General features: G+C 51.0%; 1 long non-coding RNA gene across 1 annotated transcript; it reads right to left on the bottom strand.

Annotated features, from left to right (window-relative positions):
* Nucleotides 1-832: 832 nt before the first annotated feature.
* LOC106727446 lies at nucleotides 833-15020 on the bottom strand. The gene is made up of 3 exons (XR_001363637.1): nucleotides 15011-15020; nucleotides 11196-11200; nucleotides 833-864 (listed from the first exon to the last, which is right to left on the bottom strand). It is a non-coding gene; the product is annotated as an uncharacterized LOC106727446 (long non-coding RNA).
* Nucleotides 15021-15997: the final 977 nt, after the last annotated feature.

The following is a 15997-nucleotide window of genomic DNA, read 5'->3' as shown; positions in this document are numbered from 1 at the left end:
CAGGACAGGAAGAAGGTGGGGAGTAGGGAGGGCACAGAGGATGCATCTGACAGGCTCTCTGCTGTTGGTAAGCCATAATGACAGCCATACACTTGGAAAGTGAGGTCACCAGCCAGGGGGCTCTGTTTGGTTCCAGGTCACATAAGTGGAGTTAGATAATACAGTGTGGGCTCAGAGGCGGGCATAACAGACAGGGGCAGCATGTGCGCCAATGATCTGCTTGCCTGCTATGCAGCCCCGGAGCCCCCTTCTTTCCTGCTGGGTACCCTGGGACCGCGTTAGACCACATCCACTGGTCCCTGCCCCCAGCTCCAGTTGGGCTTGCCAGTGGAGCCACCAGCAGGAGATGGGAGGGCAGCAGGAGAGTGAGGCCGCCTGCATTCCCTCACTGCTTCCTCCTTGTCTTGTTGCGATTCTGGTTTGGCTGGATCCTCACGGCTCCTGTAGAGGCGCAGGGCGGTGTGGCTTCCTGCTGTGGCTGGTCCCTGCTGCCAGCCACAGCAGGAATAGTGTGCCAGTCGCTCGCTGGTAAACCAGCTTGGAAAATACCCTCTGAAGGAGTGAGCCTGGAGCTGGGCTTCTGAGCGGGTGTTGAAGTTGGGTAAACAGAGAAGAGACAAAAGGGCTTCCCGGAGGAGCCCAGCCTAGCAGAGGTGCCAGAAAGACCAGTGCAGGTTAGGAGGCTTTGCCTAGACGGGAGGGAAAGCTAGAAAACAAGAGGAAGACTCAGCATGGCCGTTCCGACGGCCTGGCCCCGGAACCTCCTCTTCACCTCTTGGGCTACATGGAGCTATGGACAGAGTTTGAACTAATGAGGCAAATGTTTCGACTTTATTATCAGTGGCTTTGTTTTGTCTTGTGTTTCTACTTTTTCCTTTTTATTGATCTTACTGCCATCGTTAGTAACGTCATCAATAATATTTATGGAACAGTATGGGTTGAATTGCGTCCACCCCAAAATTCACATGATGAAGTCCTAACCCCAGTATCTCAGGGTGTGGCCTTATGTGGAGACAGGATCTTTATCAAAGTAACCAAGCTAAAATGAAATCTTTTGGGTGGGCCCTCGTGTAGTATACCTGGTGTCCTGATAAGGAGAAAATTGGACACTGAGACACGTATAGAGGGAAGACAGTGTGTACAGATACAGGGAGAAGATGGCCATCTACGAGCCAAGGAGAGAGGCCTGGGAAAATTTTCCCTCAGAGCCTTAGAAGGAAGCAACCCTGCTGACACCCTGACCTTGGACCTCTAGCCTCCCAGTCTGCAGTACTTCGCCGCTGCAGTTCTAGCTCTCACCACGTAAGGGCCATGTGTAGTCAGTCATGAACAGTGAGCAGTGAGTGATCAGATTCATTCTCATGGCAGCTGCGCTTTGCCGGTGATTCCCATGAACAGTGAGCAGTGAGTGATCAGATTCATTCTCACGGCAGCTGCGCTTTGCCGGTGATGCCCCTGGACCAGCGGTTCTCAACCTGTGGGTCTCGACCCCTTTGGCGGTCAAACGACCCTTTCACAGGGGTCGCCTAAAACCATCCTGCATATCAGATATTTACTTTACGATTCATAACAGTAGCAACATTACAGTTATGAAGTAGCAACGAAAATAATTTTGTGGTTGGGTCACAACATGAGGAACTGTATTTAAAGGGCCAGAAGGTTGAGAACCACTGCCCTGGACCCTCTCTAGCGCGGCACACCGTCATGCTTGCCATCACACATGCAACTCTGACGCTTTTCCATGGTTAGTAACATAGTCATTTGTTGAGCACCTATTATGTGCCAAGTACTCCTCGGGAGTCTGGGGAGACAAAACGGAAAAAATTCCTCCCTGTCGTGGAGCTGCCATTTGAGGTTTCTGGGTTTGTTTCTCTTCTGTCTTCCCAGAGAAAAGTACCTCCAGGAGAGCAGGATTGTGTGTGTTCACGACACACGTTTGCCCAATGAATGAGAACGAAACACTGAAGTCCCCTACCCAAGGTCAGTGAGTGACCGGGACAGGACCCCGGTGCTGCCATTAAACAAGCGAGGCCATTGGATTGCTGAAGGGACAAGGGACTTGCACCACAAAAAAAGGAGCAAGTGATTTCCAAGTTATTACGAATGCCTACAGCTCCCAGTTTTTTATTTGGTATATATACGCCATGACTTGTGCTCAGAGGACTTGAGGGGTGTTTAAAAGAGAGGGACGCATATTTAGACTTTCTGTGGAATGTCCACTTTGGTTTCAATCACATCTAAATGCCCAATTAGCTCAAAAGAACTCTGGGCCTGCCCGTAGGCCCACAGCAGCCTTCGACAGGTGTGGGCAGCTGCCTCCCATGAGGTCGTTGGTCCAAGAACCTCTGGCTCCGGTGTGAGAAACGGCTCCGTGGTGTGTGGCATAGCTGCTGCTCGTTTGAGTCACTGCCCTGAAATACACGCTTCTGGCTGCTTTCTCTGTTAGAGGCACACAGGACGGAAAGAAGGTACCGGCTGGCTGGAGGCCAAGATGTAGAACAAAGACAGCAGATTCTCAAAGCCGAGAGAGCCCTTCTACCCAGTTCCTGGGAATGCTGCTCACTGGGTCATTTCCCCACATTTTCCCCTCTGGTTCCTCTCAAAGTCCGAAGGCCCCCATCGCCAGCCCGCCTTCCTCGGCCTCATCTATCTTCTCAAATGGCCCAGGGCCCGGGTCTCATGCCTTTTGGGGGGCCATGGCTCATAGCTTGATCATCTTGACCATGTAATTATATTTTAATTACCCTAACCCCTGCCAGACATGGACATTCTCAGTCTACAACAGCGGGGGTGCAGACAGCTAAAGTGCTCCTGTAGGGGCAGCACCAGCCCTGGGCTACTGCTTCTGAGAGGATGGGGTCACGGCCTGGAACGATGGCCAGTCCCCCACACCAGACCCTGAAACGGGGGCAGCCAGGCCTGCTGCCCAGGGGCCAGACACAAACCCTCAGGGAGCTCGCTGCCGCTCAGCTCTCCCCCCCATCACGGTCCCAATGACACTGCCCGTGGACAGCCATCGTCTGCCCCTTCCAGTAAAGTGTCAGAGTGTGCGAATGGCTTGTTCACTAATTAAAAAACAAAACAAAAAAAACCCAGAGTGGCTTCTAGATTAGCCCATAATGAAGCCCCCACACTCACTTTTATTGCGATTTGCTTCCCCGGGTGGGAGAGGAAGGACGGAGGATAGCTCGTATGCTGGGAATTGGGCATAAGTGTGGGCTGGTCCCTGGGGTGTGTTGCCCATATAAATGTCATCATCTTGTATGTTGTGGCAGAAAAATGTCGGGAACCAAACCTCGTTCAGGTTGTTAAGCGATGGGCTTTCTGGAAGACCCATTAAGAGGATGCCTTGGAAACCAGCTTGGAAAACCTGACACGTCGTCACTTTCATCTGCTGAGCAGCTTACAAACATCCTCCCGTTCCTTCCCCGGGGCTCCCCCAGCTTCTTTGCTTCAGCCCGACCCTGAATTTTTCAAGTGAGATCACAGGCCCGGCGGGGGAGGATGTCTGGGAGGTGTGAGGTTTTGTGATGAGGGCCATCAGTCTCTGGAGAGTCCCCCATTTCATGCTATTTTTTGTGATATCAGAACCCTGCCCATTGCAAGGCCACTAAGCCCTAAGTTCCTCAGAGCTCCAACCTCATCCGTGGGAGCCATCCCAGGACCTCACGCACACACCATGCCCACCGACAGGCCGCCTGGCTCTGCCGGCTGGTAGGGTGGCTACCTTCCCTGGGCTGCTCCCGGGGCCTCGGGAATGGAGATGAGCTCAGGCCACTTGCAAGATCAGGGACCAGGGACCCGAGGGCTTCTATGACATTGAAGAATGTGCACCGTGACAGGCCAAGCCCAACCTTGTCCGATTTTTCTAGGAACTCTCAGCCTCTCTCCCTGAGGCTCCTCTCCTTTGACATCTGTTACAAAGGCCCAGAGGGGAGTCCCAGGGGTGCCCATCTCCTGCCCAGAAACGGGGACTCTGCCAGGCTCCGGGATGGAGAGGCAGCCGCAGCTTTTTCATCTGTGACTCTGCGGCGCCCTGCGAGAGGCCAGATGGATGCCCTGAGCTCCCCGGGGAGCGAGGATGAGCGGAGGTGGGAAAGAAAAGCAGGCTTGTAAATAAACAAGAGCAGAGTCGAGACCCAGGGCCTCGCTCCTGCCGCGGCTTTCTGGGCTTCTGACGAAGGGAGCTCCTGAGGCTCCCCCCGGAGCGGCCGGGGAGCCCGTTATTGTTTTTGGATTTCACTGAGATGAACTCCAGATGATTTTCCAAGGGCTGATTTCACAGCACATTTGCTCCATCTGAGTAATCGCTCTCTGCAGCAGTTGGATTTCCACTCGGCGTTCACCTCGTGTGCCCGGAATCAGGACTGTCCGCCTCCTTGGGGTTGAATCGTTTTATTTTCTTTGGGATTTGGCCAAACCCTTTCGCTCCATCTAGGCCTTTGCAGTTGCCTGCGGGCAGGTCTAGACCAAGTTCACAGAGGTTTCCAGAGCACAACGATGCCCACTCCTAGGAGAATGTAAAAAGTGGGGAGAGCACCCACCAAATCATTGAATTTCAGAGAGAGAGACATTTAACTACAAGGGAAGACACCAAAAGCCAGAATGATACCCAACTTAGGCAACACCAGGGCACTGCCTGAGGAGCCAGAGTGGGCATCAGGAGGGTATCTGACAGGGCCATGAAGTGTGCAGCAGGAGGACCCCAGAGATGTGCAAGGGGTGGGGCCCATGCATAGCCTGGCAGAGCTGTTCTGGGGACTGAATGCATGGGACGCAGCAGACCTTGCATTAGAAGCTTCATGACCTTGTGTGCTTGCTGAGTTGTGTTTATTGTAATTTGCTGTCTGAGAAATGTTCTGATATTTATACTTTTGTAGAACAAATAAAACCAGCCCAGGAAGTCCATCGAATGGCCTTATTTTTCACTCAAGAGAAGAACTCTGTGCCCCAGCCTGGGCACAAGGGCCACTCACTGCCCACACTGTTTGTTAAGGGGAACAGCAGCATGTGTTCTGTGAAGTGTACTGACCACGGTGTGCCCAGAGTTAACCCCGACCAGGCCCTTCCTCACCAGGCTGCACCCCCACAAAGCTGAGTCCTAAGATTCCCCTACTCAACCCCACAGTGACTGCCCTGTTATCTGCCCTCTGACCTCACCTGCCCTCCCTAATGTGGCTAAGGGTCCGCCTCCTCTCGTTCCTTGGCGCCCTCCCCAGCATTTGGCCTGGGGACAGGGCCACAGAGGGCGCCTGCCATTCGCTCGGTGGTTGAACACACTCCTTTGCGGTGGCTCATGACCTTCCCAACCCCATGGCTTCCTCCAGCCCCTCGGGGTCTGTCTGCTGTCCTCCCTTTCACACCCCCAAGAATATCCAAGAAGGGTGCTTGATGCACCTACATAAGAATGAGTCCGGCCTCCAGAATCAGAGCTGAATGCCAGGCCTGCCTCTGCCACTTATTACCTGAGTTTTGTTTTGTTTTATTTTTGTCCTGGAAAGAGGGAACAGGCTGAGGGACATGAGCTGTGGGGACTCCCGCCAAGCCTAAACTGGCCACAGTCAAAAAACTTGAAGGCACCATCCAGAGAAAGAACGCCGCAAATAATTTTTTCCAGCTTCCTCTCTTTTTCGTCAAAATGGTTTGAAAATTCATGGCAGGGCAGTAAAGCATTTTCAGGGCCCTCCATAGGCGATGGTAGAAAAATTCTAAATATGAATTTTTATTTAGGGGCAATGGGTATGTGGCTTGGTTGTCTCTCCATCTCTTTTTACTACTAGTATGTGCAGAATTTCCCTTCAATAAAAGAAAAGAAAAAGAGAAGTAGTTCAGCAGTGTAGGCTTCTGCTCTATTATAAGAAGGGGAAAGATACTCAAAGACAAAACTCAGCATGGGTTAATGTTTTACTTACAGCTTTTAGGACATACGTATAACCAGAAATCAAAGGAAGGCAAAGAAATCAAGAGACGGTGGTCGAGTATATCCTTCCAACAACTGTAGCTGTGCCTCAATTTGCAGGGAAATAGGTTCCCTTTCACAGACCCGATACGTGAGCTGCAGAAGGTCCTGGGCTGCAGACGAGAACGGAACATGTCCGGCAAGTCCCAGAGCACCAGCTTGGGGGTTCCCTGTGGTCACTGGTGTGTTAGTGGGCAGGGCCCGGCCCCCAGGGCTGCCCGGGTTAAACACAGAATCAGTGTCCATGGTGGGATCTGGACTCATTAGCCCCGAGGCAGAGTACCTGCAGACACTCAAGCGCTCCACAAGCCACAAGGAATGGCAGTGATTAATACTTATATTTATTGTTTAAAAATGTTTTAATGTATTATAAAAGAGTTGGAACACTTTAAACCATATAAAAAGAAAAAAATCGTAATCCCACGACCCATGTGTAACACCACTGTTGAACTCCTGGCAGTGCTCCTTCAGTCCTATGTGCACATGTGTGTACAGATATTTACACGCAAGTCGGACATCAGCCAGGACATCCCAGCCCCTGGCACACCTGGAGAGGCTCGACCGCATTGCCTACTCTCCAGAAATCCAAAGTCCTCCCCAGTGTTGCTGGAAACTTCGGGGCGTCTTATGTCCTCAGGATCACCTCTGCCTCTGAGCATCTGGGTCTACAGCCACTTTAATTGTGCTGTTCTGCATTTCATGAACGTAGGTGGATAAGTCTTCCTCTGGGTTTCCACCCCAAATGTCCACTCACTCAGCACATGTATTGATGAAGTGGGCTTTACTGAGAATTTCAGGTGGGGACTGAGTTGGGCTTTAGCTTGTGGCCACAGTAGCATCTTCAAATGGCACCCTAGGCACCTCAATGACTGTAGAATTTCTCTGACGGCCTCGCTCTGGCCGGTCCCAGACTCACCACTCCTGGCTCTTTGCCCTCTTGTGGTTCTGTACCCCGTCCTTCGCATCCTCACCACTGTAGCTCCATAGCTTCTCCTGTTGCTTTGCACCTGTCAACCCCCGACCTTCAAGGTCTTCCTTCCATGTAGAATTTCTCTGACTGCCTGGCTCTGGCCGGTCCCAGACTCACCATCCCTGGCTCTTTGGCCCTCTTGTGGTTCTGTACCCTGTCCTTCCCATCCTCACCACTGTAGCTCCAAAGCTTCTCCTGTTGCTTTGCACCTGTCAACCCCCGACCTTCAAGGTCTTCCTTCTAAGACAGCGGTTCTCAACCTATGGGTCGAGACCCCTTTGGCGGTCGAACGACCCTTTCACAGGGGTCGCCTAAGACCATCCTGCATATCAGATATTTACATTACGATTCATAACAGTAGCAACATTACAGTTATGAAGTAGCAATGAAAATAATTTTATGGTTGGGTCACAACATGGGGAACTGTATTTAAAGGGCCAGAAGGTTGAGAACCATTGTTCTAAGACAAGTGGCTGATGGACTTTTATTTTGAAGGACTTTTCTTAAACAGGGGCTTTTCTTCTGTCACAATAATAAAAATCTCGGGATTATACTCCATAAACAGTCTTTATTATATTCTGACCTTCTTAATTGAACATTACATTTTTAGCACTTTCCCATATCATTAAATATGTAACGCCGCAGTGTTTCATTAAGTAGACGCACTGTTATTCATTTCACTATTCCGCTATTGTTGGGCATTCTTTGCTTTGGGGAAATATATAAAGCAGAAATGATTAGTTCAAGGGGTGTGAATATTTTTAAGGGCCAATACTAATTGCCAAAATGTCCTTCAGAGAGGTTATGTCAATTTACACACTCCAAGCTGTGAGAGTGTCAAGTGACTTTATTCTTTAAATGATTTGCTAATGTGGTGTTGGCTGTGGGAGAGACTCCTCCAGAGCAGTGGAGTGTCTGGTCAGTTACAGCCACAGAGAGCCCGGGGCACTGAGCGAGTTCTTGGCCTGGCTGGATGCCAGGGCCTTGGGGTCGCTCAGTCCACAAACCTCTCAGGACCTCTGGCCCTGCTGCCCTCCCAGGCAAGGATGCCCACTGACCCCTGGAATCCAAGCGGGTCCTCACACCCCCCCCCCCTCCTGCTCTGGTGATGCAGGATTCCCTGGGGTAGCTCTCACTCCACCTTGGATACGCTGCCCTCAGCCACTCCTCCCAGCCATTCCGCAATAGACCCGGTGACCCTGGGCACACCAGCCTCTTCTCCAGCTCAGAAGGGAACTCATTGCTTTCTCCCTCATTGGAGGTTGGATGGGATCATGGGCCTCAGCAACCACACCCTCTCCTCCCTCCAGTAGACAGTTTCAAGGGTCTGCTCTCCTTCTCCCTAAAACCACAAGAGGACACGCAGGCAATCTTAGAGCGCCTCTTTACTCTCCAGACCCCCTTATCTCCTTCCCAGAGGTGAGAGAGAGTGGAACCCCAGACTCCCCCACCCTGTGCTCTGTGAGCAAAGCACGCATTTGCACATGCCGCCGAGATGGGCCATCCAGACTATTTTTAAACAGACTAAAAATACTGACTTACCTCAGGGGATTGTGCTGAAGGAACTTGTGTAGGGTATCGGATGGACCTTTATAAATATAAATGCTTTGCGTCACCTGCTCTTACACCACACAGGTTGCTCCCCTGGGAACCAAACAGGAAGATGGTTGTAAACGCAGGCCAGGCGAAGGACTTGGGGGACAGGCAGGCTGGGAAGCAAGGGATCCTCATGGGTTTTTTCGATGGTCGGTTTCCTTTGGCCTCTCTAGACTCTGGACAAACCCAGGGCAGACCCCTGGACCCTCAGGCCCAGTCCAGGGCCTGGCACATACAAGGTGCCCACAAATGTTGGTTGTTGACGGGCATGCAGCGAGCTGGGCGTTCCTTGGCTGGGATGTGCAGGTGATGGAGGCCAGCTGCTCGGTGTGTTTCAGTTTCTGATATCCCTGTTTGCATAGGAGAAGCTCAGGCACATGCACACTCCTGTGCACCCGGTTTTTCGCTCCCTCCCACCCCAAGTCCTTCGGCAGTGTCCCTGGCCCCTGCCCCTCCTTGGGACATCTGGGGGCTTTCGCTGCTGCAGAGCAGAGGAAGGTCACGTGCTCCTGTTCCAGGTCAGGCACTCGGGCTTTAACCTTGAGGCAGAGGCTCAGCTGCCCTGACAACCCGCAGCTCATTTCTACAGCAACACCTCCCGTGAAGGTAGCCCAGCACGTCCTTGGCCACCGGCTTCCTGGGGTGATAAAAATAACCGAGGCCCTGCAGCTGCTGAAGGATGAGTTCTGGAAGGAGATGATTGATTCTCACAGCTGAGCCTCAGGGTCAGTGAGCGCCCTGCAGGCGCAGAGGCCGGGTGCAGGCTGGGTCCTCCGGGTTCCGCTATAGATAGAGCTGTTGACAGAGGGATCCTGGGCTCGCCCACCTGAGAGGAGCACAAAACAAGCCAATTCCTGGGAACTGCAAGGGGCTCCTGGGAACGCAGTCTGAGCACCCTTTTCTTTCAGGCCATACTTGACCTTCTTTGATACATGCAGTTATTTCCTCTCCTTCCTCTGGGACGCTATTCGAAATGGGGGGAAAGTGTTCAATCAGGGAAGCAATGGGGTGGGGAAGCGAGAGGAACCCCCCTCTCACTTCCCCTGAAACAATGGTGAGGAGCTGTCGAGGCTTATGAAACACCATGGGGACACCGATGTCAGGCAGCTTCTGATGGCCTGGAATTAATATCTGCTCCCGCCGTGGCTGGTGTGGCGCTCCTGCTTGGTTCGCCAGGGGCCTGGGTTGGGGTGATCTACCAGGGCTGCGCTCGATTCATCACGGCGATCTAAGGTTAACCGTGCTCGGGAAGCTCCTGAGCAGTGCCAGGGTAGCTTCTAAGCCTGTCCCCACATCACAAAGCTGTTGGGCTGTGCACAAGTAAACAGCTGGGCTTGTGCAGTTGCACAGCTGGCCTAGATCTGAATAATGCAGACACACCATATGCGTTTATTTTACAGTGCATGTTTCTTAGGCTATCTATCCCCCAGTGTTCTATAAGGTAATAATAATAAGGTTTCGAGAGAGAAAGTGAGAGAGAGAAGAAGAACATGCTGGAGGAGGGAGAAATTAGGAGGCATATGTTTTCAGATGAGATTATTAAAAAGATGATGAGATGATGAGCGGGCCAGACACAGAGAAGATAATCCAGATGGCTGTTGCTCCCTGGGAGACGCTGCATTGTAATTGGAGCAGAGGGGAGGAGGGAGGGGGGAGACCTACGGGTTTGCATGAAGGGGACAAAAGGGAGACTTTGAGGAGCCTGGGTGAGGAGTACAGGCTTGAAAGAGATGTGGACCCTGCCCTTGTCTTCGATGGCACTTGCAGGACATTTAGGTGTGTCTTTGTCTTTTCTGGAGTCACATGAGATGCTTGCACTCAGCTTCCCTTCCTCTCTGTTCTTGGCGCATCATCTGCTCCTTTGAGTTATAGGTTGGCAGCTCCAAACCCGCCCCAGGTAGCACCCCCTTCCCACCCACTGACATAATCCCTGAGTCACCTCTGTCTACATCCATCAATGTTTGGGGGGGGATTTAGGATAGGTAACTGAATCCATATTCCCCGGTTGTCCCCAATTATGGAGCTTATTTATGCAACAGTTATCTGAATTCCTAGTTATATAAAATGTAGAGTTAAAAAAGGGTAACCAAGATGATGGGGGGGCGGGGGCTCTGGTAACTGAGTCAGAGCAACTTGGGTGGGGAGGTATTACAGATATTGGAACTAGTCTAGAACAGATGTTGTAACTAGTCTAGAAAAGAGAAGACTTCAGAACACTAAAAAATAGCCCGTAGGTTACCTGCATGCCTGTCTTTAATATTGGTGAGAGATAAATGGAGACTGTTTCTCTTCCAAACCACTCCCTTGTCCCCCACACATGTGCTTACACACATGTATGTGCATGGCCAGCCCATATCCAAGCTACATCTCTGTACCCCACCAAAGGAGCAGTAGTGTGCACATTGGCTACCCTTGGGAGGACGGATCTGGGCAGAGGTCCCAGGCTGGGACTATTTGGGCAGGGAATTCCAGGTTCTAGTTATGCGGAGCAAGGTCTAGAAGGAGCCCTCACTGGGTCTAAGTGGACATATTCCCTTGGTCCTGCTGGCTTCTCATCGCCTTGTGGGAAGTGGTGTCCCTCAGGGAGGGCTAGGATGGGTTCCCAAAGTGTGGGGCCCAGGGCAGGAACCCAGGTACCCAAGTCTAAGTCTTAACTTGAGTATGTCAAACTCAGCCTGTTTAAAACAGGATGACCTTCCCACCAAATCTACTCCCCCCTCTTTATTCTGCCTCCAGGAAAGGTGCCATCATCCACCTCTGAGAGGGGAAGGCCTTCCTCATCACCAAAGCAGCATTCAGTTCTAGTGATCCAACTCCTTACTTCCAGAATCTTCCTACATCATCACAATTAATGTATTTTCTAGCATTGAATACCACTGAATCACTTACAGGTCTTTTTTTTTTTCCCCTCACCAACTGCACGCTCTCTGAAGGCAAGGGCTATATTGTTCTTAGCATGTCTGTACCTGACATGGAAGCACATGCTGGATTGAAATAGGAAAGTGTACATATGTCATATGTTCAGAGCTTGCTGCCACAGATTGGATCATGTGTTGATGAGCATATATTACTTGATATGTTTTTATCAGGTGTTGTGTATAGTAACAATTCCCAAACAATGAGTGTGTGTGTGTGTGGGGGGGGGGGGCGGGGACAGACCATGAGTTTCGGGCATGCATTCAAGACATGGATGAGCCCATAAAAGGTGCTCAGTCTTACTGAGAACCCTGAGATCGCCCGCAGCTGGAAAAGCACCCAGAGCCTGCAGCGGTTCCAGGCGCGGACTTTGTGTCTCAGGTGCCAGGGTCATCTCAGGACAAAGGCCAGGTCAGTTACTCCAGCTGCCCGGCTCTGCATCCCCTTCCTCCGACAGGAGGAGCCAACGAGGGCTTCTCTGTCACCTTTGAAAGGGGAGGAAAAGGGGAAGGGGCAGACAGGTATGACATCTCCCCGGGTGGTCATCCACGACACACTAAATGGTGCCAAAGACAAAATCATGAACAAATGCAACCCTGCCCCGAAGCACTCATACTCCGCTTGGAAGTGGGGAAGCGACCCAATAGGACCAATGCAGAACACCTGCCAAATAGGGTGAAAGGCCAAAGGATCGAAGGACCCCAAGCATGGACCGCACCCAACTCCTTCCCGTGACCCCGGGCCCCTGGGATCTGAGCCTGCCTGCTCTCCCATTGCACGAGCCTCTGCCAGAGCGCTCTTCCTCTGGTTACGTACCACCAGCTCTGCTTCACCGTCCAGCTTCCACTGAACATCGTTTCCTCACAGAGGCCTTCTTCCATCGCCCCCTGTGTGGTAACCTCTCCACTTTAATCCTCATTATTTGCTCTCAGCTACTTGTTTATTTCCTTTAAAGCACCTGTCAAGTGTGACCATCTTATTTATTTATATTTACTATCTCTCTAATCTATAACAGTAACCTCCATGAAGGCAGAGATTGCATCCGTAATGCTTTCTTCTGTATTGACAACACCTAGCACATAGTAGGGACTTAATCACCATTTATTAAGCAAATAAAGGAAAGAAGGGCTCTTATTGGTTCTCCAGGATTTGGTGGTGAGAGGTTGGAGAGATGTCATGGAAGGCTTCCAGAAGACAGGACAGTTGAGAAGAGCCTTGTAGTGTTAAGTGTTTGCCAGATGGAAGGGCCATTGCAGGTGTATGAGCATGGATGTGATTCTGATGGTGGTGAAGGCTGGGGCAGGGCTACAGGTAGCCCACCTGGAGTGGTAGGGAGGGGGCACAACCGCTATTGGTAATCTGCCCCTTTTTGTATAAGCCCCTCCTTGATGGATGGGACAAAAAGGTAAACTATTAAGTCTACTTTGACACATCTACCTCTTGGTTGAGCACATCCAAGCTAAACAAATTCAGTACAAGCTTAATTAAAACTCAGAGAGCTACCCGAGGGACCCAACAAGGACTGCAAGGACACTCAAGTGACCTCAGATGATTCTGAAACCTGGGGAAAATACTCCAGCAAGCCTAAGTCATCTGATCATGAGACTCATCTCCTGACCATCTCTGACTGCTCACAAAGAGCTGGCCAAGGACATTCCATCTCTGCCAGGCCACCGGGCCAAGTTCCCAGGACAGCTACCCACTCTGCTCCCCTCCCCATGCCACCCAAGGGAAACACAGAATGGGCTTGTGTCCATGGGCAGGCAGACACCTGCTCCAGTGCCAGCAAAACAACCACCACCTTTGTGCCAGGCCAGGGGGCGGGGCTGTTGTTGGCAGAGCCCTGGTGACTTATGATACCTGGGTTCACCATCAGGGTAGTGCCAGGTAGAATCTCCAACTTCACAGGGCAAGGTCTCTTCCTTCCAGTGATTTATGGATCTGGAGTGAGCAGTCATCTTTTTCCAGCTCCTTTTTCTCTTCCCTGCCACCAGGACAAATGGGGTTCACAGCACTATGGGCATGATGGGTGCGGTGACAAAGACAAAGAGGCTCCATTTGCCCATCTCCCCTCTGCACCTGCTCTGGGGGAATGATGGCTGTTGGTCAGTGGCCACATCCATTTTGCTAGCATTCTTGGCTCTTGGTTTAGTGCTTGCACCAGCCATCACGCTCTTGCTATGGCTTGGTTGGTTGCCAGGATCTTCTGCCCAGCTATATATAGCGGGTCTGTTTCAAGACTATAAGATCAAGTTTTTCTCTCTCTGTCTTCCCCTCCTTTCTTCCTTCTATAAGTCCCCATAAATCTCAGCTTGCTTTCTTGGCATGAAAACCGAGGGGTGGGGTTTCTGTCCATAAGATAGAGCAGCCACAAAAGCTGCCTCTCTGTGCTGCCACCAAGCAGCTGGTGCCCCAGACCTGCTATGTTTGTTCTGGGCCATGAACTGACCTTGAGCTTTCCCCCAAATCACCCCTTTGCTCCAGGAGGTCAAAGAGAGAAGCAGAAATGGCATCCACCTCTCTCTCTCGTTCTCAGATGCCCCGGATTACTCTGTGGCCCATCAGGGCAGTGGTGTCCTCTGGTTCTGGGACATGACAAAGGCACAGTCAAGAGAGAGCAGGAGCGAGGTTGGGAAGTGCCCCCCAGCCTCACCAGCTTTGGAAGCCAAGTTCCTTGGCAAAGATCTTCACTCAAACCCACAGGGGGCGCTTGGGAATTTACCAGGTTGCTGGCATCTATGGAAAATCACAAGCAAAAAGCCAAGAGCAACCACCCAATGGGGTCAGACTCCTTCCCCTCTGCTCTGCCCGGAGGGAGGTTTGGGGTGGGGAGGGGAGAAGGGTAGACAAGCCAGCATCAAGATCCCCCTTCTCACCCCATAGCAGCCCCTCTGCACTCTGCTCAGGAGAACTGACATAAACCAGGCTGATTGGGTTTCAGCTCCAAATGTGGCAGCCAGCAGCGGGACATGTCAGGGCTCAGGGAGGCCAGGGCTGGTTCTCTGACTTTGCCAGACTGCTGCATGTGGCTGCCATCCCTCTGCTCCCTGGCGGCTTCTGTGGCCTGCACCAGCCTGCCTGAGCCTCCTCCATCAGCAGAGCTAAGCGCAAGGGGGCTGGAGACTCTGAGATGCTTTGCAGCCTCGTGGGGTGTGGGGAGTTCCAGGTGCCCTGCTCTCCAGTGGTGGCATTTTGTGGGTGATTAGGAACGTATGCTACCACTTTGGAGCACTTCCTCTGTCAGGCACAGTGCTAAGTCCTTGACATCATCTCACTGAGTCCTCTCAACAACCTGTCAGGAATGCATTGTTTTCCAGCTTTTGCAGATGAGGAAACTGAATTTCATGAGAAGCTTGATAATTATCGACAATCACATGACCAGTCATTGGGAGAGCCACGACCCCAATGCTCATGTGCTTAATAAGTAAATTACACTGCCTTCTTCCATGAGGGTTCTTGGGAATTCAGATATTTAAAGAGCACTAGGTAAATGAGTCAAAATTACAAATAATAGTCAAATTGAGGCTGTTCAGATAAAGCAGTTCACTCCCTAGAATTCCGGCTGGGACAAAGCAAATCCATGACCTACCCCTCTGCCCCCCAGGGTGATTCCAAGTCAGCCAGCAGCTGTGATGGTTCCTCTGCTCCTGGGGGCTCAGAACACACCTCAGTCCCACCTGGACTTAACGTGGCTGGGATGAGGCCTTGACAGCAAGATCTCAAGGACATGAACATTTTGGGGGCACTATTATTCTGCCTACCACACATGGATTTTCCCAGTTAGTCCTCATGGAGGCCATGCGAAGTATATATTCTATTATACCCATTTTGAAGATGGGAAAGTGAAGCTTTCAGAATTTGCATGACTTGCCCAAGGTCTTGTCTTAATCAGCTTGAGCTGCTATAACAAAATACCAGAGACCAGGTGGCTTAAACAACAAACATTTATTTTTCACATTCTGGAGGCTGGGAGTCCAAGAGCAAGATGGTAGTAGATCTGTTGAGAACCCACTTCTTAATTTGCAGATGGCTGCCTTCTTACTATATCCTCACACAGGAGGGGGTACGGGGGAGGGGAGAGATATCTCATATTTCTTTCTCTTTTTATAAGGACATTAACCTCATCATGAAGACCCCACCCTCATGACCTCATCTAATCCTAATTGCCTGCCCAAGACCCCACTTCCAAATACTGTTGCATTGGGGATTATGGCTTCAATGTATGAATTCTGGGGGGACATGACTATTCAGTCACGTGGCCAGTAAATGTCAGAGCCAGGGTTTGAACACAGATGATCTGACTCTAGTGTATTCTACTACCTCGTGATATTTTCATACGTGACATGTACTATATGACTGTCCTGGAGCCTCTTTTTTAAACTCCATAATGTATTTCGACCATGTTTCTATGTGAATAAACATGTATCTACAATATCATTTTAATGACTGCACCATTAATGAAATGAGGGTACAAAGGGTAGCATCTGAATTCTACTTAATCCTCACACGACCTTATTGCTTTATGCCTTTGTAACACAAGGACAGTAGCAATAATG

Source organism: Myotis brandtii, unplaced genomic scaffold (genome assembly GCF_000412655.1).
Source record: "Myotis brandtii unplaced genomic scaffold, ASM41265v1 scaffold423, whole genome shotgun sequence".
Lineage (NCBI taxonomy): Eukaryota > Metazoa > Chordata > Mammalia > Chiroptera > Vespertilionidae > Myotis > Myotis brandtii.
The sequence above is the reverse complement of the archived record's forward strand: the minus strand, read 5'-3'. Positions and strand labels throughout refer to the sequence as shown.